This window comes from Papaver somniferum, chromosome 5, assembly GCF_003573695.1.
Source record: "Papaver somniferum cultivar HN1 chromosome 5, ASM357369v1, whole genome shotgun sequence".
Lineage (NCBI taxonomy): Eukaryota > Viridiplantae > Streptophyta > Magnoliopsida > Ranunculales > Papaveraceae > Papaver > Papaver somniferum.
Genome location: NC_039362.1, coordinates 28,182,073 through 28,207,137, shown reverse-complemented (window position 1 = coordinate 28,207,137; position 25,065 = coordinate 28,182,073). Strand labels below are relative to the sequence as shown.

At 35.0% G+C, this 25,065-nt stretch overlaps 1 long non-coding RNA gene and 1 pseudogene across 3 annotated transcripts; both read right to left on the bottom strand.

Moving 5' to 3' along the window:
* Nucleotides 1-1,183: 1,183 nt before the first annotated feature.
* On the bottom strand, nucleotides 1,184-5,959 carry LOC113277353. Of its 3 annotated transcripts, none has more exons than XR_003324872.1 (5): nucleotides 5,844-5,959; nucleotides 3,993-4,452; nucleotides 3,560-3,660; nucleotides 1,651-1,825; nucleotides 1,193-1,461 (listed from the first exon to the last, which is right to left on the bottom strand). It is a non-coding gene; the product is annotated as an uncharacterized LOC113277353 (long non-coding RNA). The 3 variants fall into 3 exon arrangements; XR_003324873.1 differs by having other exon boundaries at nucleotides 1,193-1,451; XR_003324871.1 differs by having other exon boundaries at nucleotides 1,184-1,825.
* Nucleotides 3,327-3,447, bottom strand: LOC113284687 (annotated as a pseudogene).
* Nucleotides 5,960-25,065: the final 19,106 nt, after the last annotated feature.

Below are 25,065 nucleotides of genomic sequence, written 5' to 3'. Positions count from 1 at the left end.
ATACCACCTCACTCGGGCTTTTTCTGCGTAATGGACCGGCAAGTAAGTATTTATCGTGGCGGTGAGCTCTGGAAGGGGGAGTTATTATCATTGGAACCTTGTCTTTGGTTTTCTTGGTACTATAGTCCAAAAAAAAAAGAGACAAATAAGATAACAATTTTTTGGTATCAGTTAAAGGGTCGTCAGTGGGATGAAGTATAAAGCAACCGACCATTCAATAAAGGGTGACGACTCAAATATATACAATGACGACTCTTCCAAATATTTGGACAGAGTTATAGGGTCGTTATCGTGTAACAATGGGTCGTCAAACAAGCACTGACGATCCTACGATTTGGGTAGACGACTCTACGGCATATAGCTAAATGACGACTTTATGCCACCCAAGATGACGACACTATCATTTTTTGAAACAAAAAGTTGTTCGAGTTCCATCTAGAGTCGTTAAACAACAAATAAGGGTCGGCACACAAGGGTCGTCATCTTCAACCTAATACATTAACGACTCTATTCTAGGCAAAAAATGTTGAAGTAGCAGAATTAGGGTCGTCATCTTCAACCTGATACCCTAACGAATTTTCATAGAATCCGCATGCAAATGAAAAGTCGTTAGGGTTTTCCATTTCGATAGTGACGACCCTTTCACTGTAACTGCTAATTTTCAGTTACCAAACTCATTTTAACAACCAAAACACAACAATTGGAGCCATTTTTTTCTTGGGTTTCAATTTTTTGGGTTTGGGAGTACTTCCCTCGACAACCTTGCCTTTTACCGAATCTACGAGATTAGGGATTTGAAGTGTTTTTCGAGCGGTCTGCTTTGTACGAGCCATGTTTGTAGAAGAAGTTAATCATCGATTAAAGTTTTATCATCATCGATTACGCGATGAATCGGTTGAAAAAGAAAAAGTCTTCGGATAAGTCATTAATGGTGGCGATGGAGAAGAGAAAAGGGAGGAGAGGAAGATGAAAAGAAAAAAGAGAAACTTATTTTCTCTTTTGGTTTAGGGTATGGTTTAGGGTTAGGGTATATGAGATTGACGGCCTAATTAAGACTTCTAACTAAAGTTAACTGATTTTTAGGATTTGGGTTTAGTAAAGGGTAAAACAGTATTTTCAATATCGGTTTAATACGCCCCTCAAAATTTTGGGGTGCAAATAAAACGTCTAGGCCCCCAATTAAACCAGGGAAAAAAGATCAACAATATTTATCATAAAACAACAGAGGGAATTCTTTCTTTTATAATTACATAGAGAATGCTAGAGAGACGATGATTTGAAACTCAAACAACAGTCTGCATGTGTCAGTAAAAATTCACAAGGAACATTACTAAAAGTTCACAAGGAACGTTACGTATTAACCCACTGTTTCATAACAACATAAGCAGCATAGTCATTAATAGCCAAAATTAACCCACGGTTCATTGCTCATACGGCCGGGCATCAAGAACCTGTAAAGTACTATGAGAAAGACATAATATATTATATAACTTTTTTATACGTAATCCTCAAAACAATGAAAGGACTAAACACCTGTCAAACTAATAAATCTAGAAAACATCCAGATCAGGTGGAAGAGAAAACATGCAAGGATTAAAAAGAGCTTTGGCACCTTAGGAAAGAACAAGCAAAAGTAGTTTAGATAATCACCTAAGAAACCTTCAGCTATCTTTCAAACATGAAAGCACCTGATTGAGAATGGAATGTTGCTGTAGAAAGAGTTGCATATCAACGGCTGCATCAGAAGGCTGTTCATCCATCAGTTTTCCATGTTTGCTATCAAGATCAATTATGGCTTCCCTGATATCTCCTAACAACATGTTACCTGCGAAGTTTTCATTTTTCAAGATATAATTTGACCTTAGGTGAATAATTCATAGCCGATTGATAAGAAAATAAAATAAAAATAATAATACTAGATTAAATTTGAATGCTAAGTGCAGTCAAGTCAATATCTCCATCTGGAAGATTTTAGAGGGACGGATGCAAATGGGCACACATGAGCAAAGTTCAAAAGGTAACATGAAAACTCAACCCTGAGGTCCCTCTTCACTAACTCGTGGAATAAAAATACTGTAATAACATCAACATAGATTGTTCTATCCGTGAGTAAGAAGTATACTTGTACTAATTACAGAACTATTGTTGGTACAAGCTAATCCAATTCTCTAAAGATGTTTCTCAGAATTTTTTTAGTAAGAAGTATAGTTAGGATGGAAAAAACAGGACCCCGCAAAAAAAGTAGCAAAAACTGGCAGCACATGCTGTGCAAACTTAAATGCGCAGAGTCCACAACAATTCTTTGGCTTCAAACAGATTACACCAACATCAGTAAGAAATGCTGTCCTGCTGCCACAATCTTGTGGGCGAAAGATTGATATAAAATTCTAAATACTCCAGGACATTTTTCTTTTGCAAAGTTCGAACTATATGTTATACCATAACATTTTATGACAATGCATCGAATTCACCAATTTTAATTTGAATGTAAAGGCAATCAGCCTGCCATTTTTAACCACTAAGAGTCCTCTATGCACATTTTCTTTCTCTTCCTCTACTATGATCTTTACGTCATTCCACAGATATAATGGAACACAGAAAGGCTTCCAACTTTATATTAATATCATTATAGGGAAAAAAATGAAATATCCAAAATCAGTACAGCATTTATGGAGAGCTAAGAAAATAAGCTGAAAGAAACTAAGAGCTAATAACATAATGGGAAAGAAATTTGCTAACCAATTATAGTGGTGTTGCTTATAAAAGTCATAAAACCTAAACAAAATAGGAAACTAAGAAAATGGAGCACCTATGAGCTATAATACTAATTTATATTCATATTTTCGACCCCTTACTACAACACGGCTTGTTTAACAATTTACTCACCCAGACAAAAGCAAAAACTTCATCTTGTTAAACTCTTCAGCTCAAACACCTATCTACATTCTACATATACTAAAGACTCGTTACAATTGCATTTATGTTCTATCTCTCTCTCTCTCTCTTTGACATGGAGAGGGACAAAATTAGCACGTCAAAAACAAAAAAAAAAAGGGCGTGAAAGCAGGAGTTATATTCCTGGCTGCGTTCATTTCACTTGAAAACTAATTTCCCTGATAAACATTTTGTAGCCACGAGTCCTAGCAGATATATAATTTAGCGACGACCAATTTTGACTTATTATATAGGATTTGCTTCGTATCATCTTGATACACTTAATGTAAATCTTCCAACTTATGCTACCAAATCAAGTCAAACGCAAGATACGGAAAGTAATTAAAAAATTAACCGGTAACCCTAACTTCCTACACCTCTCTCTTTTTTTGATGAACTCCCCCATGAAAAAAATTTAATTTGATACCATGTGAGCCGATGGCTCACATATTAGATAATTAACTGATAAGAAAGATACTACACTTGATCTTAGCCAAAAGGCGAGAAAGGTATGCCTCCTACTCCTCTCTAAGGAGATCTAATAAGTACGTTCCAAATTCCCATTCTTACCAACATTAAAAGGCATCATAGAAATGCAGCAGTAGTAATCTAAGCAATTAATTACCTGGATTAGGAGCAGTAGCAGCACCTTCTTCGCCCCATGCGTTTATGAGAAGTTCTCTTAACTTCGCTCTGAAACCGTTAATCTCACAGTTTAATTTATACCTGCACCAGATAAAACCATCGTCAACTGCAAAGTAGCATTTTTTGATAGGATTTGGCAAAGATAGAGTAAAGAGGATACACATACAAGCGTACTTTGCGCGTCTAACTATTGATTGCCAGGGAATACTAATTCTTACTTACCCATATTATTGCCCCACTAAGAGTAACAACCTAATCAAACATACGAATACTAGTTACTTCTACTGACATAAAACCAACTCAGTAAGACCTTGTCCTACGGAGTAGTTTGCGTTTAATCCGAATTCCAACATTCTTGAGATCATCAAATTTAAAAAAGGACAAATACTGTAAATATGTGTAACATTTCGTACCTCGTAAGGGAAGTCGCCTTCACACCTTGGTTTCCATTTAATGAGTGAAGTCGTTTAAGCTCATTACTGTAAACAGCCAATTTCTTCTCGCGAAAATAGACCCATTTATGCTCTAATTCCTCAAAATTTTTAGCATATGTCAACTCCTCTTTTAACTGTTTGTTGCTAGGTTTTCACTAGATATCACTACATGAGTGGTCACTAGCCTTTGGATTTCTTCAATATTCTCTACCTCTTCAGGAATAGGTTCCAGTAAGAAAATATTCAAACCTCCGTAGACTCTCATGACACGTCAATATAAATATCCTGTTCCCAACACGCAAAGAATGGCCATTGGCAGCCCTGCTTCGTGCCATAATAGGAGAAACCCGAACCTCAGATAGTGAGTAAGATACATCGAATGAGATGAAGAGAGAGAATAGTTTCACACGAAGAACCCCATTTTCTTCGCCGCTAAGACCTGTTTCAAAACAAGATAAATTTGTGCGCTTAAATACTTAAAATAGAGTACAAATAAAGAATCCACATCTCAATCTCCAGGGTTTTCTACTGAAGAAATCATAGAAGAATAGAATCATAGCACTCAATTCCATATTAAGTATACTATTCAACTATGAAAACTTCAGATCTTCAAAGTAAACTAAGAAAATATCTAACCGAAATACTGAAAGAGCAATCGAACAAGAATAGCTAACAAGAAGATTAGCAATAGACTGCGTACATCCGATCCTTACAAGTCAAAACTGATTCACAAGAATAGTTACGAGAACTTAGAAGTCCTTTCTATACTACGGACTCTGACTCTTCGTGTACGCATATACACTGCAGTTAACTCCATTCCCCATAATATATTGAAATGTAGTCCTTCTAGGATACTAGTTAACAAGCTTCCTAACGGAAGAATCTTGCAAAAGTGAAATTGTTAAAATTCCCTGAATCCACGGCGTGCAGTCCAAACTTTAAATTACCAAAAACAGTTGTAACGGGCGGTGATGACAAATACATTACTTCATTTCTAGTTTCTACTGATTGTAACTATCACATCTTCTCTTGGTAATTATCAATAACCTCAGACGAAGAACTTATGCTAAAACAGTTTATAATCCGTCAAAATTAGAATGCCATAATCCACAAAACGGAGAACCAGAGACAATAAGATAAAAACAAAAATAATATAACCACTAGACTAGCCACACATGCACACATATGCCACATACCAATAGAAAGAGGAAACAAGGCTATAAATTAAACGTAATCAGCAACAACTTAATAGTGGTTTCAAAACCTTATAAAGTAAAAGATAACTGTCCTAGTAAAATATGAATACCAATGCGTGTAAAACCCTTTGAAGTTAGTTCATAGTAAAATATGGATCTTTCAAGGATAATGGACGAATTAAACAATAATTTGTAATGAAAAACATGAGTAACAGTGAAGAGAAAAGAGAGTAGGTGGTCAGAGTATGAATAGGAACAACTCCAGCAAACCCCCTTCATTTACAACCAAGGAGAACATTTTCAGTGTACTAACATGGCCAACGAATCAAAGAACAGTACCCATTCCTTCCCTTTTGCAAATTAAAGCTGTGTACTCCAATAACAAAAAGAATCTAATCTACGAATACCCCATTCAACCAAATCACTGCTTCTACAATCAAAATTATGAATACCCAAAAGCTAGGGTTTATATTAAAAAGAAAAAAACACTAAAAATAAAAACCCAATAATCAAAATCAGGAGTATCCATTCAACCAAATAAACAACAAAAGCTAGGGTATATGTTATAAAAACATCAAAAATCGAATCAAACAACCAGTTATATAAAGCGAGGGAGAGACTAATTTGTACTTACGAGATAAAGGTTGTGGATATGTTGGTGCGTGGTGGTGCTATTGATGGAGGTGGTTGATATGCTGGTGAGTGGTGGTGGAGGCGACTGATTTAACAGACTCGAGAGAGAGGGGAAGAAGAAATGAAAAAAAGAGAAACAAATGGGATGGGGGTTTTAAATATGTATATAATTACGGCTAGGATTAAACAGGATATACATCAAATCTAGAGTGGTTTTCCGGTTCGGATCGGATCGGCTCGTTTTTCACCTTAAACTGCCGAAGACCTAACGATTATGGCTTCTCAAGCTGCTACCGACCGTTGGATGAAACGTTCGATCTGAAAATGATCGAATTCGGTCCGGTGCGGTTCATGTGGAACCATAGCTACCATTGCAATTCTATTAGACAGAAATATTTAAGTTGTATCCCGTAGTCAGGGGCCATCACTAGGCATATTGTGCAATCATATAGCACGAATAGAAGTATCACTAAGGTTCAAAAGGCTGTCTAGGGACTCTCAAAATTCGAGCTATACCTCGTCATCATGATGTAAGCCTTCTCCTAAAATCTTTTCTCTTTGCTATCCTGCAAACTTCAACCTTCCCTTGATTCAATCTACTTTCAACATTATCTACACCTTGATTTATATCTATTATAGTTGTCTTGTAAGCCTCAATAAAAATTCCATTCAAAAAACACAACTCATTAAAAGTTTCTACCAAATTAATATTACAGACTTTTCTTCATTAACCCCTACATTCTAACTGGAATTCTTACACGAATACTAGTAGCACATGAAATATTTTGTTCATTACTACCGAAATCAATATCTGCACTTAACTTACATTATTCTCGGCAAGGAAGTCCTAGTTATATACCGCTACCATCTACAACATAGCATTCAAAATATCCATTAACACCACTATAAAATTCTCAGAAAGATAAACATTCATACTTACAATAGACACACCACTAAAGTTCATCAACATAACAAAATGAAAATAACTACCTGAACCGGTCGATTTACACCAACTACACACAAGAACAAGAAGATAATTTCTAGCAACAAGAAGATCATGCATACCAATCAGAAAGACTAGTTGATGAAAAACTTGCTAATCATCTTTAAGCTTGAAATCAAACGTTAAGACCTCAGTCCATCTAATTCTATAGAGAATTATACTCATAATTCTCATCCTTATCTTCATCATAACTTCCAGAACCTTCTTCATCGGCATTATCTCCTTCATCACTATTACTCGAAGCAGCAGGACCATACCCTTCTGATGCCCCCTCATTTTCCTCAGTCTCTTCCCTATCCTCTTCCTTACTTGCACCTTCAATCTTAGGATTTCCATCAGTATCAATGCATTCTATCTTCTCTCCATCTGAATCGATGTTTAAACGCTCTTGCATGGTCCTAGAAAAGATCGGAGGATCTGCCTTCTCTGCCATATAGCGCTCTTACCAATCATCATCATCTCTCTCAGCACGCCTCCTCATCTTCCTTTCAGTTTCAGAATCACTCTCAACATCTTCTTCAAATTCTTCATCGCCTACCTCAACATCTTCTTTTTCAGAATCACTTCCAGTCTCACTATTTCTCTTACTCCAAGTATTCAACCATGCATGTTTTGCATCTCTCTCTCTATGTGTTTTCGAGCATCCCTCACCAAGTTATTCTCCTTCCACAATGCATATTCCACTGCATTCTCCTGTCTTCCCCTTGTATACTCAGCCTTGTGATTCCTTCGTTGTATTTCTCCTTCGATGTAATTTTTCAGATAGATTAACTATCGAGTCTCAAGGGTTGATGCTACTTTCTTTTCATGATTATATGCACCAGAAGTATTCGCCATTTGGGAAGAATATTAATTTTCTGATGGTTCTTTCCTATTTTGGTTTGACCTTTTATGATTTAGGAATTATTCATCTAATGTCCTTTTATAATCCCTCAAATATTGCCATTAATAACCATTTATGGCGTTTGGTTAAACGTCTCGTCTCTTGGCTATTCACGCAATTAAAAGCCATGCGTATTTTTCCTAGAACCATTATTAGTCCTTGCAAACCTATTTTCAAAACCTAAATCTAGACGCTTCATTATTCTATAAACTCTTCAGAACTGTCATTAAGAGGTGCACCTAATTTGGTGAAGTTTATTTGGGAAGTAATTAGAATCATTTATTTTATGCAGATTCGAGGATGGCAGCACTTGTTAAAAGGTGACATTGTTAGCCGGGGCATGTTGGCAAGGCCGTTTGTAACCACATGAGTCATTTGGATTAACCTAAAAATTCAAAATATCAATACCCATAAGCTTAGTTTGGTATTGTTGCAGCTTTTGTAAAAGCATTTTTCTGTTGTGCATTGTTGTGTTGTGATGTGAGAAAAAGCAGTTAGACGCTTGATAAAATATTAATTAAAGTTGAAGCTGATTAAAAAACCAATCAAATTGTGTTTTGTAAAATTTCAGATTCAACCATTGTTGTTGTAGCAAATGATAAAAACAGACATATCTTTGATGGAAGTTTTTATTCAATTTTATTGATTTTAAAATCAATTATCTTTTTTACTATATAATATTAATGTTCATACTAATTACCACTGTTATTATGATTGTTAAAAAATTATTTTACTTAACCTCTTATTTATATATATTCAAAAAAAAAAATGAAACTAAAAAATTAAGTAATTTTTTAATATTTTTTTTTGTTTTTACTGTTGACAGATTAAATGAAATGATACATAAAATAGTTTGAAAATAATTAAAAAAAAAAATATTTAAAGAATGCAATATACGAAATTGTGTAAAATTGATTGTATATAAATTTAAGTGTAACTTCTGTCATTTCAAGAGTATAAAGCACAGTTTGGCTAACTTTGCCTGTGTAAGTGGTGGTTCAGATTTATCCTCCCAATAGATAAATCTACGGCTGTGAGGTGATGTTTAGGCGTGATCCAGACTACGGCTCACACCCGTGCGGTGATGTTTCGAATCCCCATTTTTCATAGAAAAAATTGGGAAGGAGGGGTAGAGAGAGAAAAATAAGAGGAAAAACTATTCCAATTTCAAGCTTTTTAGAGAACGAAGAAAAACCAAAAAAGATCAGTATTATGAACGATGAGACTTCAAATCAATCTGATTTCTTTAACTGGTTTTATTGCTTTGAAGTGCTATAATTCATCTATCCAGTTTGATATACGTTTTCTGTTTTGCTTTTATTGGCGTATTATTTCGGTTATATACTTCTCTTACTGTTTTGTTTTAGTAGTTGGGAGGAATATTGAGTTTTTAGATAAATCAGATGAAAGTTCTAATTGTTTTCTTTTATTTGATGTTACAAAACTTGAAAGGAACCGAGTAATGGATCATGATAAAAGTACATGTCACGTGTGGATAGAAAGGGAGAAGGCCAAAAAAAATAAAATGAGAAAGGTAATCGATCTCAAATCAAGGCTCCAAACCTTGAATTATTAATAATCGAGGCTCTTCAATCTCTTGTCCACGACCCTGATTACGGAGCCTTAAAGGTATGAATCTATTTATCCATTTAGGTTTTTTTTTATTTGGTTTGTGTTGATTTGTGTTTCCGTTGGTAATTAAATCCTGAACCAAGTAGTTTCATATAATGGTAGCAAATTTTGATCTCTCTATGGTTTTTTGAAGTGGATTAAAGGTTGTTTTTTGTTTTGTAGGCTTCTGAAGGATCATCCATGGCCAGGTTATAATGGTAATGCATCGTAGTTTTCAACTTTTATTCCTCTTCCCAGACTCTGTTTCACTATCATTGGTTGCTAGGTTTGATATTTTTCATACAACCATCAAACTCTCTTCTCCAACTTTTGATTTTGGATTGAACAATGATGTTGTTTATATGGTCTACGCTGTTGTGTGTTTTGAAAAATTCCCAATATTATTTGTTATTGTGGTGGTTGAGATTTACTCTCTCAATTCATAAATCTATGATTGTAATTTCTCCTCTTAAACTATCATTTAATAACCCATTAAGGAAAATCTAATTTAATAGATGCCTAAATAATTAGTGTTTCATACTAATTACTAATTACTGATAATAAATAATTTATTAATTCCTCATAATAATCATTTTTCACTAATTGTTCATAATAAATGATCTATTAATTTTATTCATTATGAATTTTCCTTTAATTAAATTAATAAATTTGTATCTCCACTAATAAATAATTTTAGATTAAGGATCTAGAATTTAAGATTGATGATTTTGAGTAAAAATGTTAAGTATTTGTGGTTGAGAATGGCGTAAGTAGTGTTGTGAACTTACGTGCATGGTTTTAATTATTGTATCTGTTGCATTTGTTTGTTTTTCGATACACTCTATTATTTTTGGAAACTTCGAACTGGGCAGTGGTTGATCACCCCTTTTCCTCCCTTTCCATAGAGAACGAAGAAAGACTATCTGACAAGAAATTATTATATACCATGGAGATATGGGTATCGTGTTTTAAATTTAATCGAAGCATTATTTTGTTTTAATTTGATACTTTTGATTTTGTAATTATTATTTGAAAATTTTGTAATTTTAAAAGTAAGATGACAATTCAATTAGTAAATTTAATTGAACTCGGATTATTGATTTAAACTATTCAGATCTTTTAAAACGAAAAATCTGGTCCCACACGAGTGGCGGTCCGGAATTTTGGACTTGCTAGCTGGATCAGACCCAACCTACAAGGTCGAACCTGTGTCCGTTAGAAGTCCGAAAATCGGGGTTGTCACACGCCACCACAACAATACCAATGTTACCGCCCCCGCAACTGGGCGTGCTTTTAATTTTTAATCATAAACGTCATCTATAAAGTTTAGATTGAACAAACTTTAGTCTTCAAATTAATTTTTTCTATTTTTTGTTGTTGTTATATTCTCTTTTATATTGAAATATAATACATTTTATTTTAATTAAAAAAAACCATAATTTGGCTAACTTTGCCTATGTTAGTAGTGGTCCAGATTTATCCTGGTGAAAGATAAATCAATGGCCATGGTTATCCAGACCGCACCGATTTTTCACACGTGTGCGTTAGGTTTTAGGGAGATGGATGAGTCACTGTGGGGGCTCAATCGTTTTGTATAGGTACCCCAAATACTCTATCCTAGAAATCTTGATACCCCAAGCTTCATTGTAGCAAAGCTACCTTCGCTCCCTGCAACACCAACTCCAACCATATCTGCCCAAAATACCAGAATCATCCGCGCTGAAGATGATATTGTGTCCGATAATGATCCACCTCGCAAGAAACACTGCATTCAGAAGATGCCCGAAGGTTTCTCGGCATCTACCATTACCGAAGATTAAACATTTCGAACCCTTGCACCAAATAATACAATACCTGGGAATAGTATACCATGTTTCTTTGAATGTCTGCATTTTTTTTATGTGTTTCCCTTTCTACATTTTATTTAGTTGTGTTTCCTTTGCAGCGTTTTGTTGACGTGTACTTTTTTTTTGTTTGTATTTTAGTATTAGTCCCTTTGGTCATGATCTACAGTGGCATAGGTGGATCTGATTTATCCCCTGTGTAACCGTGTTGATATGATAATCTCATTTATGTTCCCAATCTTGATCTGAATCCATAATGGTTTTGAAGGAAATTTTCTAACACTTGCATCACCGAGCTAACGTATTTCAACTTCCTAAGCATATGATGTCACTTTTGGCAAAAATTAAATCAATAAGATTGCACTTTTATGAAAAAAAAATATATAATCGAAGATGCCAGCAAATGTTATGATTTCGGATAATGCACCCTGACTTATGTGTTTTACTCTACAATTGTTCGGTTTTCTTGAATAGGTTATAACGTCTCCGTGTTATACTCGTCTTATTAATAGAAATTCTCCAGATTGATATGCAGTAAAGAATGAAAAATCAAACATTTTCATTACGATGACCATCACGAATGCTAGCAGATCAGGTTATTTATAATTTGGTATTTCTGAGTGTAACAAATATACCATAGGTAGTATAAATTAAAAGAAGTCGAGATTGCACCAATTGGTCATTAGACTGCTCCACATTGAAAAGACATAAGATTGGTATGCCATACACCTACGAAAGAGGTTGACGATTCTAAAGGCGACAATGGGAACCTATTGGAAGGTGTAAGATATGACCGGATTGTACAAGCGACTTTGCAAGGTAAGTATATGGTCTTAGAAATCATCTCAGGAACAAAAATGATGTACTCGATCATTGAAAGTTGCATGACAATAAGGGAACTTCTATCTTTCCTCCCCAATTACATATTAATCGGTTTTGAAATTTCTTTCTCTCCAAAAAAAACACATATTGCGATTAAGCCGTATACTCCTCGACCATAAAAATCCATGCAATGGTTACGACAAACTGCTGCCAAGGATGCTGACGATTTTAGAGGTGACCATATCCACTCATCTACCAAAGAGACTTCGCAACATAAAAGTATACATATGGTATTACAAATCAAGAGTTATATTTCCAGAAGTAAAATTTCAATAACATATATTCCAATAAGTAAATAAAGGGTCCGAGAAAGTACAGATTATGTACAAATTTTTAAAATCGGAAATGGGAGAAGGAAATAAAAAATCACGGAGGTGAACTCATATTCATAATTTAAGATATTAAACGGGTATAAAACTCCTTTAAAATTATTTGTAGTATATATTTTTCTGAATTTTATACGGCGACAACGCGCATAATTTCAGAAAGCATTTCTGATTTAATGAATTGTGTTAACAACATTAGTTGTTACCCGGTAGAACAGAGAAAACAAAACAAGGGATATCCCTACGATATCTATGACCAAGCCATATTTAACGTACATCGGACCAGAAAGAATTGATAAGTATTCGGGACACATTTTATACGATATTAAAAGTGAACCAACATCAAGGCTTGTGCCGTTACGGAGTGTAAAGGTTTTGTGGGTATATCTCTTGTAAGCCCTCCCGAGACTATAACTCGGCCACTAGGGGTTTAAAATCTTGTTGCATACGCTAAATGCAACCGATGATGCCTGCGACAGTGAGTTAGAATTTTATTTTCTAGAATTGATTTTCTTGAGGACTAGCAAATAATAGGTTTGGGGGTATTTCATAAACGCATTTATGTGTCTATTTTGATCTCGATTTTCTATATTGTTAGTACCCATTTTTGTACTTATTTTGGTATTTTATGTCTTTGTAGGTATTTTTGGAGAAATAAGCTTTTGTAGAGAAAGTTGCTTGAAAAGTGGCATTTGGACTTCCAGAGGAAATTACTAAAGGCACACCATATGTATTAAAGGCATGCTAGAAGTATGTTGGAGACGCCCAGGAAAATGTTATTGGCACCCGAAAATTTACTACAGGCACCCGAAAGACAAATGCTAAGAGGACCCCAATAGTGGATAAGAGGTAACCGAATTACTAAGGGGCGCCCCAAAGTTCTATTCGTACCCATCAGTTGGATAAGGGGAGGTCATCCCCTACCTTTTGAATTTTCGAAATTGGCGGGAAATATTGGCACGGAGGAATAGATTTATGATTCGAACTTAAGGGATGTTTGGGATAGATTCAATTGCCAAATTCAGTTGGGTTGGACTCTCAATGACTAAACAGGTTGGGTACATTTGTTTGGATCGACTGGAATGGGTTAGATAATTGATTCTCGAAAAATCAGGAAAACAAGGGATACTCGGATTTTTGGAAGTTTCGTGGAGAATTTCAAGGGATTTTGCATCTGATTTTGTTCTTACCTAATTTGCAAATGCGAATGATGTGTTCTAGGAGATAAAATAGGAATCAAATCCTCTTCTTTTCGGTGGTTTTATGAAACAGGGAAGCTGAAGTATTCTCGGAAACTTTTGATTTTCTGTTAAGGAAGTTACGTGCAGTTTGGGAATATTTTCAATCACACAGTACAAGTATGCTCCTAGAACTATATTCTATTGGTTGAGGAAGTATTTTTTTGACAACACAGAGAAGCCGCGAAGAAAAGAGAAAGTCCGAAACTTCCTGCAAAAGTAAAGAGTGAGATTTAATCGAGTTTTATGAGCTTGCTGTGTATAAATAAGGTGGCTAGAGACGCACAAGGGGTATCGAGACTTTGGGGGAACCAACAAAGGCACAGAGGAGAAGAAATCGGAGTTGCAGGAATTGTTGTTGCTGCTGCAGTTATCAAGAACACGAAGCACATTGGACTAACGGAGTCGGTCGCAGAGCATTCTTATATTCTACAACAGTTTGTTATTATCGTTCCTTGTAGTAGTACGATTGCAACACCTATAAACTGTTGCAAATCTCTGTATTAGCACTTTTCTCTTGTTTTTCACCTATTTGAGCTATGAACACCTATTTTGAGCACGTGAATAACATGAGGAGCTAAACCCCATTGTTGAGGCGATGGAGGAAGCCATTTTTCCAACAATTATGTGGTAATCTCTATTTTTAATGATTTTTGCAATTCTTTTTATGATTATTTGCATTGAACTGAAATCGAATATATGATTCTGATTAAGTGGTTGTGTTCTCAATTGATGGGTCATGCTTAGGTTAAGTCTTTTGATGGTCCATGCTTTCGATTTACAACTATTGTTTTGAGAATCTACTTTTCTAGGCAAAAATATTATAATCACTTTAAACGTAAAGAGTTGCACGAATATTGATTAGATTAAATCACATAAAAATTAGAGATGGTGGAATCCTGAGTCTCAGTGCTTTTAAAATCTTGATAACAACTTCATCTTGAGTTTTCTATTTTAAAATATAATTCTAAAATTAAATCTCTACAAGTCTTTAATAAACCACTTTTCTTACTACTGTAAAAATTTCATCAGGGACCACAACTTCTGCTTTTGTAGCTTTTAAAAGATCCTCCTCCCCGGCTTTTAAAAATTGAGGAATTTGGGAAGTGCTTTTGATAAAAAAACACTTTTTTTTTTTTTACCAAACACCAATTTCAAAAATTATTGACATATATAGGTTTTGAAAGTGCTTTTACAAAAAAAAAATTAAATAAAAAATTATCAAACTCAGCCATAGTTCATTTCTTACCATAAACCCTAGTCAAAAGGTTTTCAATGGAAAGTCAAAAACAAATTCTCGCGCCAAATTTGTTTCTTACCACTTAAATACCTAATTTTCAATACCTTAATCACGTTTGGCAGTATGTGCTATCAGTACTACTCTTTCCATACAAAAGACAACCACATTTATTTCTCAACTACCTGCTTTTGCCTCATGTTGCCGCTAGTGATCTACATCAAGCAAAATCTATGTTCTTGTATCTTTGGAGGATTTTTTTTATTATGCATACACTACCAAACTCATGTGAAAATTGTTAGAGCATTGCTCGGTCGAACTCGCAAGCGTTTCTATCTCAAGATTGTTTGTCAAGTTTAGCTGATCTAAAATATAGTCTTGATTTCTAGTCTACTTATAGTTATCTCGGATTAGGATAGAATATGTAGTTGAGATTTATACTTCACGACGTTCATCGATTGAAGACGAAGATCTACTAAGGAGAGCTTGGAAGAACCTCATCAACAAAAGGTATGTAGAGACTAAAACTTATCTATCACTCGGAAATCTATTATATTCTATCTCCTATTGAGACAAAAGTCATATAGATATATAAACTTTCATATTATACACATTTGATATTTCGAACTGAGTTTAACTCGCTTATCAATTTCTCGAAATATGTGCTGGAAGATTTTTGCTTTAGCTATTTTCATCATTATTCTTGACAAGTTTAGTTGGAAACAATTTATTGGTTGGAAACTAAATAATAAGTCAAAATATGATCATGTGGAAATTGCCTTGAAACGTCTTACATTATTTGTGTGAAACAATCATTTGATATCGACTTGGAATTTTTTTTATTCATCATTCGATTACTTGAAATTTTCTTATAAGCTAATATGGTTTGTATGAGACAGCCATTGTCGTCTTCTAAGAATGTTTCAATGATTGAAATGTGAGTTTAGAACAAAAACCCTTGTTTAAATATATCACAGTATGCGTACCTAGTGTCTGTGTTGGTATGATTCAGGTCCGGAAACCAAGTTTGCATACTAGTATGCGACGATTTTAACTGAAAAGTCTAGGAACCAAGTTTGCATACCAGTATGCGAACGGTTCTACTGGGACGACAGTTTGCATACCCGTTTGCAAACTGCTGGACAAGACCAAAGTCTGGAACTATAGTTTGGGTACTCGTTTTTAGTGGTTAAAGTTCTAAAATCGGTTAAGTATGTTTTCATACTCATGAACAAATACATTTATGAATTAAGGAATGCAATCTTTGCAAACCGTGACTTAATGTTCATGAACTGATTCTTGTACTTTGTACAATTACGAATCAATCCGATTTTGTTTCAATTGGTTCATATATATTTCTATGAGATAGTGAACAATTAAACAACTCTATGAGAAACACAATTAGATTGATTTGATTATCTTTCATGATTGATTGATCATCATAGTTGATCTAGATGTGTTAGATGAATGTGGTTAAGACAAGTGTTCATATGGCTAACTTCGGTTAACAATTATTGAACCAACTCAATATACACGTTTAGGTGCAGTTACTGCATAACTAAATGAAAGTATATTTCATTTGTGTGTGACAAGCTAAGACCATCTAATGGTGGAGAGATATTGCTTTGGTTTAAAGAAAACTTAGCTTGTATCTTAAATCAGGTTTTCATCTAACGATGAATATTGAATGCTTTATTTCTAAGCTAGCTTAGCAAACCCTGATTTGAAAGGCTATATAAAGGAGAACTCTAGCAACTGGGAAACCTAATCCCCACACATCTTGTATGATACTAGTTGCGACTGGAGTTGATTCTCTTTTAACTAAGGTTTTTCCTAAAACCATTATAGATTACCGACTTAAAGACTTCATTAGGATTCTGAAGCCAAATCCAACTATTTTCTCTGTAGTTGCGTATTCTGATCTTACTTGTCCTATAATGTTGAGTATTATCTTCTCTAATATTTTCTCGAGATTTATCTCCAATAGGTAAGATATAAAAAGTAATCAAAAATCTCTTCGTCTCATTCTTTGTGATTCCACAATAACTTATTGTACTACCATATAGTTAAGTTATTGTGAGGTGATTGATATTTCTAGGTTGTTCTTCGGGAATATAAGACCGGATTATCAATTGGTTCATATGCACCTTGATTATCAAGGAACGCGACTGTACCTTGATCAGTGTGAGATTCATTAGGGCTGGTGTCTGTAACAACTTAATACAGTGTGGTGTTCAAATCTGAACTAGGTCCCAGGGTTTTTCTGCATTTGCGGTTTCCTCGTTAACAAAATTTCCGGTGTCTGTGTTATTTCTTTTCCACATTATATTTTATATGATTAAAATATCACAGGTTATGCGTAGTTCAATCAATTGGGAAATCCGACCTTGTTTATTGGATAATAATTTATTGGCACTTGGTTATATATTGGTCTTTGGTACCAGCCAAGTTATTTTTCATATCAATCAGGCTCACAGATTCCTATCTGTTAGATTGCAGATTGTATTGAGAAATAGAGATACAACTCTTGTATGTATTTCCTTGATTGAGTCTTGAAAAGGCGGGGGTCTAACAACCTCACCCAATATTTCGCTTAGCAATATGTATGGACTAACTCCAATATACTTTCAAGATAATCAACTAGAAATTTAGATTCAATCTTAAGAAAAGTATATCAAAGAGTTATACCTTAATTTCTCAATTCAATCCGCAATCAAACAAATAATAATTTGCGAGCCTGATTGAATATAAGAGAAATAAGTTGAACGTTACCAAAGACCAATGTTCAAGGATCAATCAATTTCAATCAACAACAGAGGTTGGATTTACTAATTGATCGATTCTACGCACAACCTGTGATATTTTAATTATATAACAAAATATAATACGGAAAAGAAATAACACAGACACCAAAAGTTTTGTTAACGAGGAAACTGCAAATGCAGAAAAACCCCGGGACCTAGTCCAGATTTGAACACCACACTGTATTAAGCCGTTACAGACACTAGCCTACTACAAAGATAACTTCGTCATGGAATGTAGTTGAGCCCTAATCAATATCACACTGATCAAGGTACAGTCGCGTTCCTTACGCCTCTCGAACCACGCCGGATTCTGCGTACTTGATTCCCTTAGCTGATCTGTCCCAGAACTAAGAGTTGCTACGACCCAAAGTCGAAGAATTGATAAAAAAATCTGTATCACACAGAAAAGTCTATTGAATAGATACATAAATCTGTCTCCTAACAGATATACCTACGAGTTTTGTTCCGTATTTTGATAAATCAAGGTGAACAGGAACCAATTGATAACCCGAACTTATATTCCCGAAGAACAACCTAGTATTATCAATCACCTCACATTAATCTTAATCGATTAACGAAACAAGATATTGTGTAATCATAAACGATGAGACGAATACGTTTGTGACTACTTTTTATTCTTGCCTATATGAGATACAAATCTCAAGCCAATCTTACGATTGTACTCAATCACGATAGAAAACAACAACATCAGATCACGCAATTATAGAGAAAATAGTTGGGTATGGCTTCACAATCCCAATGAAGTCTTTAAGTCGTTAACCTGATTAGATTTAAATCAGGGGTATGGCTTCACAGGAGGTGTGGGAATTAGGTTTCCCAGTTGCTAGAGTTCTCCTTTATATAGATTTCAAACCAGGGTTTGCAATCTAAGTTACCTTGGTAACAAAGCATGCAATATTCACCGCTAGATGAAAACCTTATTAGATTCAAGCTAATATCTTTCAACCGTTAGATAGAACTTAGCTTGCTATACACAAATGAAATGTACCTTCAATTTAGGTTTGAGTAACCGTACCTAAATGTGTACACTTATTCTGTTTAACAATAGTTAACCAATGGTTAGCCATATGAGCACTTTCATATAAACCTTATTCATCTTTATCATAACTAGTTCAAATGACTCAAATGAAACTAGTTATAGACATTGGCGGAGCCAAGAATCATGAGAAGGGGGTGCAAAAATTTACTATGGGTGCAACCAAAAATTCTAGGGGGTGCAAAAATGCAAAAATGATCTTGTTTGTTAGAAAAAAATTCTTATGAGGCCTAAAATGGATTTTGGAGCCAGCTGGGCAGGGGGTGCAAGTGCAACCCCTTGCAATGGGCTGGCTCCGCCCCTGGTTATAGAGTTTTTTAATTGCTTAGATCTCATATAAGTATACAAGACACAATCAAAGAAAACTCGATTTTGATTCACTCGAATCAATTCATGAACATTATAGCCACGATTTGCAAAGATTGCATTCCTTATCATATAAATGTTTTCGTTCATGAACAAACCGATTTTAGAAAGTAAGCTGCTTAAGTATGCAAATGGGTACGCATACTTAAGTAGCCGATTGAGCTTGTTTTTACTTCCAAACTTCAGCAGAAATTCACTGACGTGAAACTTCCACCAGTATGCATGCGGGTACACATACTTACCAGGATTTCCAACAACATCCAGTACGCGTACGAGTACGCATACTTTAGGTTCCCGATTTTGGACTTTTACACAAATATGAGAATCCACTATGTTTATATCTGAACATGGTTACTTGTTCTAAACTCTCTTTTCAATCATTGAAACTTTCTTAGAGGATGTTAAAATAGTTGTTATCCACAAACTATTAGCATGAAAGCTATTTTCAAGTTATTGAAATAATGAATATGACTTTCCTCACGAGTAAAGATGAACTTGGCTAAAGCGAAAGCTTACCAACACATATATTTTAGAAATAGATAAGCGAGATAGTCTCGTCTCGAAATAGCAAATGTGTATAATTGAAGTCTATATAGCAATACAACTTTTGTCTCAAATAGGAGATAGAGTAGATAGACTTTTGAGTGATAGATAAGTTCAAGTCTCCACATACCTTTTGTTGATGAAGTTCCACAAGTTCCCTTGAGTAGTTCTTCGTCTTCATTCGATAAACTTCGTGGAGTATAAATCTCAACTACACTTACTATCCTAATACGAGACTTAGATAAGTAGACTAGAAATCAAGACTTATAGTTTTGGCAACTAAACTTGACAAACAAGCTTGAGATAGCAACGTTTGCGAGTTCGGCCGAGCAATGCTTTAACAATCTCACCCTTTGTCAAGTGAAAAAACTATGAATACATATGGAATACAAAATAAATAAACTTTGTAGCTTCTCATCCAAATGCTTGATCTCCTTGGTTCTTCAATATTACTCGAAATCTTCGTCACTTCCAAGTACTCCAATGATTCTAAATGTGTTCAACTCAGCATCATCGTTGTTGAAGATCCATAATTATAACAATGAAAAAACAATAGCCCTCAATCATTGTTATACAATGTCATAGTATTATCACACAACATCAAAGTTCAATTGTATCACAACTTTGACAACAATACTACGGTGATATGTATCACTCCCTCTTAGTCAATACTTCATCTCACATGAAAACCACTCCCCCTTACATAATGATCCGAAAACCATATGTATTTGTAGTGTGAACCAAGGTAGTTAATTTCGGATTCCGGTTTATCTCGGTCCCGAGCGAGACACTGGTACAACGTTGTCTCGGGGAGATTCCGTTTTCAAATTTCGGTGTAATTTCGGTCCCAACTTTTATAATAAGAAGTGTTTGTTGACAGGTTCAATTACCAGGCGTAAACACTAACTCTCATATGGATTGATGAGAAATTGTGCTGAGGCCAGAGTTCTGAAAGACTATTAGTAACAATTAATTCCATTCACAAATAAAATTGGAAGCATTTCACATCCACAGCCAGTTCCAGAGGTTATCAAGAATGTATCATGATTGCACAACCAAGAAAAGCAGTCTCACGCACTAAGTAAACGTTACGAAATGTGTACAAAGTAAAGGAACAACAAGGATATTACAATTCTAATCAATATAATTTGATTCATCATAGATATCATCATCTAAAGTAACTCCATCATTCCCGACACCACCGAGTAGCCCATTTTGAGTGTCCAACATCAAGTCATCAGTATCATATCCATCATACTCCGAGTTAGTTGGATACGTAGACTTACTTCGAGAACTACTGGCACCTTTACTACCAACAGTCCCACGTTCTTCACTAACTATCACTTCTAAATCATCAAAAGTTACATAATCACCATGAACCTCCAAGTCATTCAAATTTCGTAACTCCAACCATTCATCATTTTCATCATGCTCCTCCAGAAAAATAGGATCATTAGCTTTATCATTATCGTTATATTGTTGGATTTCTAGGTAACGACGCTGCAATTTCTTATTATACTGGATAAAAACACTATCATTCAATTTTTGTTGCGTTATGCGATTTCGTTTTTGCGAGTGCAACTGAAATACATAAGATAAGTAAGTAATTCAACTAAAATACTTAATAGTAAGCACATGCTAATTTTTTTGTTGCTTGTTGTCATAAGAACATAGGGGTATACAGGCATGTTATGTTCCTAGTTCAATCGACCTACTATACAGAGCACTTAAGGGAAATGAGTTATGGTCAAGTATTAACAGTAATACAACACTCCACAATCAATTAATTCAAAATATAGGTACTGGAATTGCATGGTTCGTGCATATTCAGAATATTACTAATCAGTGTAAAAGATTAGAATACTTACATTTTGAAATGTGCTCCAGTTTCGCTCACATGGGGAAGCAGAACAAGTAAGACTCAATACTCTGATTGCAAATTTTTGTAGGTTTGGCGCATCGATTCCTCAAAATGTAATCCACCATTCATCTGTTATAAATATAAACAAAGTAGTTATAAAATCTATCTAACACAAATGTAGTCAAACTTTAAACTTAAAGAACAAACAAGCTTACGAGGTTGATCCTTATTTCTTCTTCTTTTACAAGACGGAGTTCCCAAGATCCCAACAGCATCAGCATACTTTCTCATTGTGTGCGACGATACATAGCATCAACGTTATCCCTGTGAGCTTTCTTTAACTTCTTTATACTGTCATTTTGTCTAATTTCATTTATAGTTTCAACTGTTGCTTTCATACATGATGAAACATTCCCTTTGACTTGTGTGATATGCTGCTTAAGCCTAGTAATTCCACCACCACGCATTTCTTTGTTACAAAGCGTACAACTTAGTTTCTTCGGAAATGCATGATCTTTGCACGTAGCCCATTTCCATGTTGGATCTCTTGTTTGAGTCAGACTAGAAGATTGAGGGAGTATTGACCCACATGTAGTGTTTGATTTGTTAGAATTGGATGCATTAGAAGAATCCATAATCACAACCTGAAATTCATGTCAAATTGAAATTATGAGAACAATAAGCAAACTCTATTACCCAACTGAACTTTCTTACAATTGGGAGCCAACTGAACTTGGTACACCACTGGCTAATACAACCAATTATTAGCACAAAATTATTACCACTGCCTAATAAAACTCTACTTATGAACATCGATGTATAGTCTATAAATTGATATCAGATAATGACACAAACATCACCTCAACCACATTCCTACCTGAGAGAAGCATAGAATGGATGCCTACCTAAGATTTGCATCCAGCTGAAAGAAGACTATTACTTGAGCCACCCAAAGCAAAATTAAATACTTCTTGAGCTTAACCAGCAGTTAATACTGCTACCTGAGGAAACCGAACACCCAATTCTTCATTACTAAAGCAAATCAACAAGAACCCTAACATGCATCAAACACTGTCACAACTATGAAGTGAACTCAATATTTAATGACCTCACCAGCAAATCAACAAGAACCCATGACAAATCAAAAAGAACCCATGAAAAACAAATTCGGTAATTAAACAAAGAAAGCTTCAATTGAAATTCAAAACCCTAATCTCAGATTAACATCAAAAGGACTCACAATATGATAGAAAAGTTCTCAAAAGTCAAAATATATAAATCTAGCTTCGATTAACACCACAAAACCTAATCTTGCTTCGATTAACATACCTTGCTTCGATTATGTGAGAGAGAGTCGGAGACTGAAGAAGAAACGAAGTGGAGAAGAAACGAAGTGGAGAAGAGTGAATCGATGGAATAGATATTAGGATTAGTTAGGTTAAATTACTAAAACACCCTATCTCGGGGGTAAAATCGGTGGAATTTCGGCCGATATAACCGATTTTTTCGGTAACTTTTCGTATCACCGGAATTTCGTATTCCGCTATGTCACGAGCCGAAAAGGGAAATTTCGGCGGAATTTCGGCCGAGATGGCCGAAATTGACTACCTTGGTGTGAACTACACATTAATTCTCCCCCTTTTTGTCAATAAAATTGGTAAAGGTACGAAAACTAGTGGGATCCTAATGAAATTTCCATAGAGATACTTCATGACCAAAAGAAAATCACATATCAACTTTTTTAGATGCAATCATATAGTCGAAACTAAATGCATTCATTAAGGAGTTTATAAAGATACAAGATAACCCCTATAATATTCCAGAACCGCACTCCTCACAAAGATATGGCAGTTAAGCACAAGTTTAATTAAGAACTCTCCCCCATAAAATGTCATTCCCGAAAGAACAACAAGGGCGACCTTACTTTCACAAGAAAAGAAGGATTTCTTTGGACATTTAACAAATCACATAAAACATGAATTTGTATCCAAAAATCTCAATTAGATTAACCACAAGAGAACCCATGATTAATTTAATCGGAAATGCTCACATAAGAAAACTGACGGAACCGCACAATATTTACATAAAGATATGGATCAGGGAAGATCAATACTGCAGAATGAACAAAGACTCATTCTTTTTTCATCACTATTTGCACAATGACATATAATATACTTTAATCTTTGTAAAAAAAAGTTCATCCTATCTTCCGTCAATATTTTCATAATGACATAATAGGCTTAACTTTTGTCTATCAGAAGTTTATTCTATCTTTTATCAATACTTTCATAAAGACATATGAAAGACTTAACTTTTGAACATCTTTATATGTACTTCTTATGGATCTAACATATGTAGCAATTTAATTGAAAGATAAAATCATCCAAGGCTAATCATAAGAGTTATTACAACCATTGAAGTAACAGTTTAAAGTAGATCAACATAAGAAGTTCAACAGACAACGCCATTTTTTGTTGTTGTTGCAAATACATAGATTAATCACTCATATCATTAAAGTTTCTAGCAATTTCATAGAACTTCTCACGCAGTTCAGGATGAGTTGTCTCATCATAATCCACCTGATCTCTCAAAACCTCATTTTCTTGTTGAAGAAGGATGAGTTCAGAGTTGGGTGTTGCAGGGGTCCTGGCCATTTTTACGACGCTTTTCATGGTTAAGACTTTTGGTCCTCCAAGATTGGTTCCGACAGCCACAATGCCAAATTGACTGCAAATCCTTTAGATAAGACAAGGAAAACCAGGAGTCTTCTTTGAAACTTGTCTGACACTTATCATCTGACGAATAATAAGGCCACAAAATTCAATGTTCTTCCCTCCCACAACAAAGTAAACCAGCTCTGCAAGAGGTCTAGTCCATAGTTGTCTGTCAATTGTGCTGGGCATCAGGTTAGCTACCAGAAATTTTCCGGCAACATTGAGGAACAAATCAACATCATGAACATCAATGTTACCCTCGTTCCAAGGAGCATTCTTACCAATAAGAAGGTCTAAGAGCGCCTCGGAAGAAGGTCTCAAGTGCTCAGGAGGAGGCAAGGGAAAATCACCAGTTAGCGGCAGACTCAACAGTTCAGCAATTACTTGTCGGTTTATAAGAAATGAAGGTGCAGTTGACAGTATCAGGCTCATGCAGGCTTGCGTAAAATTGAGAAGTTAGCTCCATGTAGGCAATTCCCATGGGACGATGAATAATACCCCATTCATGATTCTCAAAGAACCCAGACAGATCATCTACCTTACGTACAGAGGGTTTATAAATCCTTTCCATGATAGGTTTCTTATTACTATATTCCACATAGTAATCACGAGCCTTAGTGTTAACGAACCTAATTCTTAGGCTTGGATCATAGAAAGTTTCTTCACCATTTTGAGTACCCGAACTCTCACCACGATTAACTTTCTACCTAAAAGCCATTTCTGGTAAAGTATGTAAAGGAGAAGTTTGAGGAACTTACTTGGTTCGTGAAATTATAACAATGGTGAAGTTCCGGAACTGCAGAGAAAATGAAAATAAAACTAACCCCTGAAGTAGTTAAACACTGAAAACAATT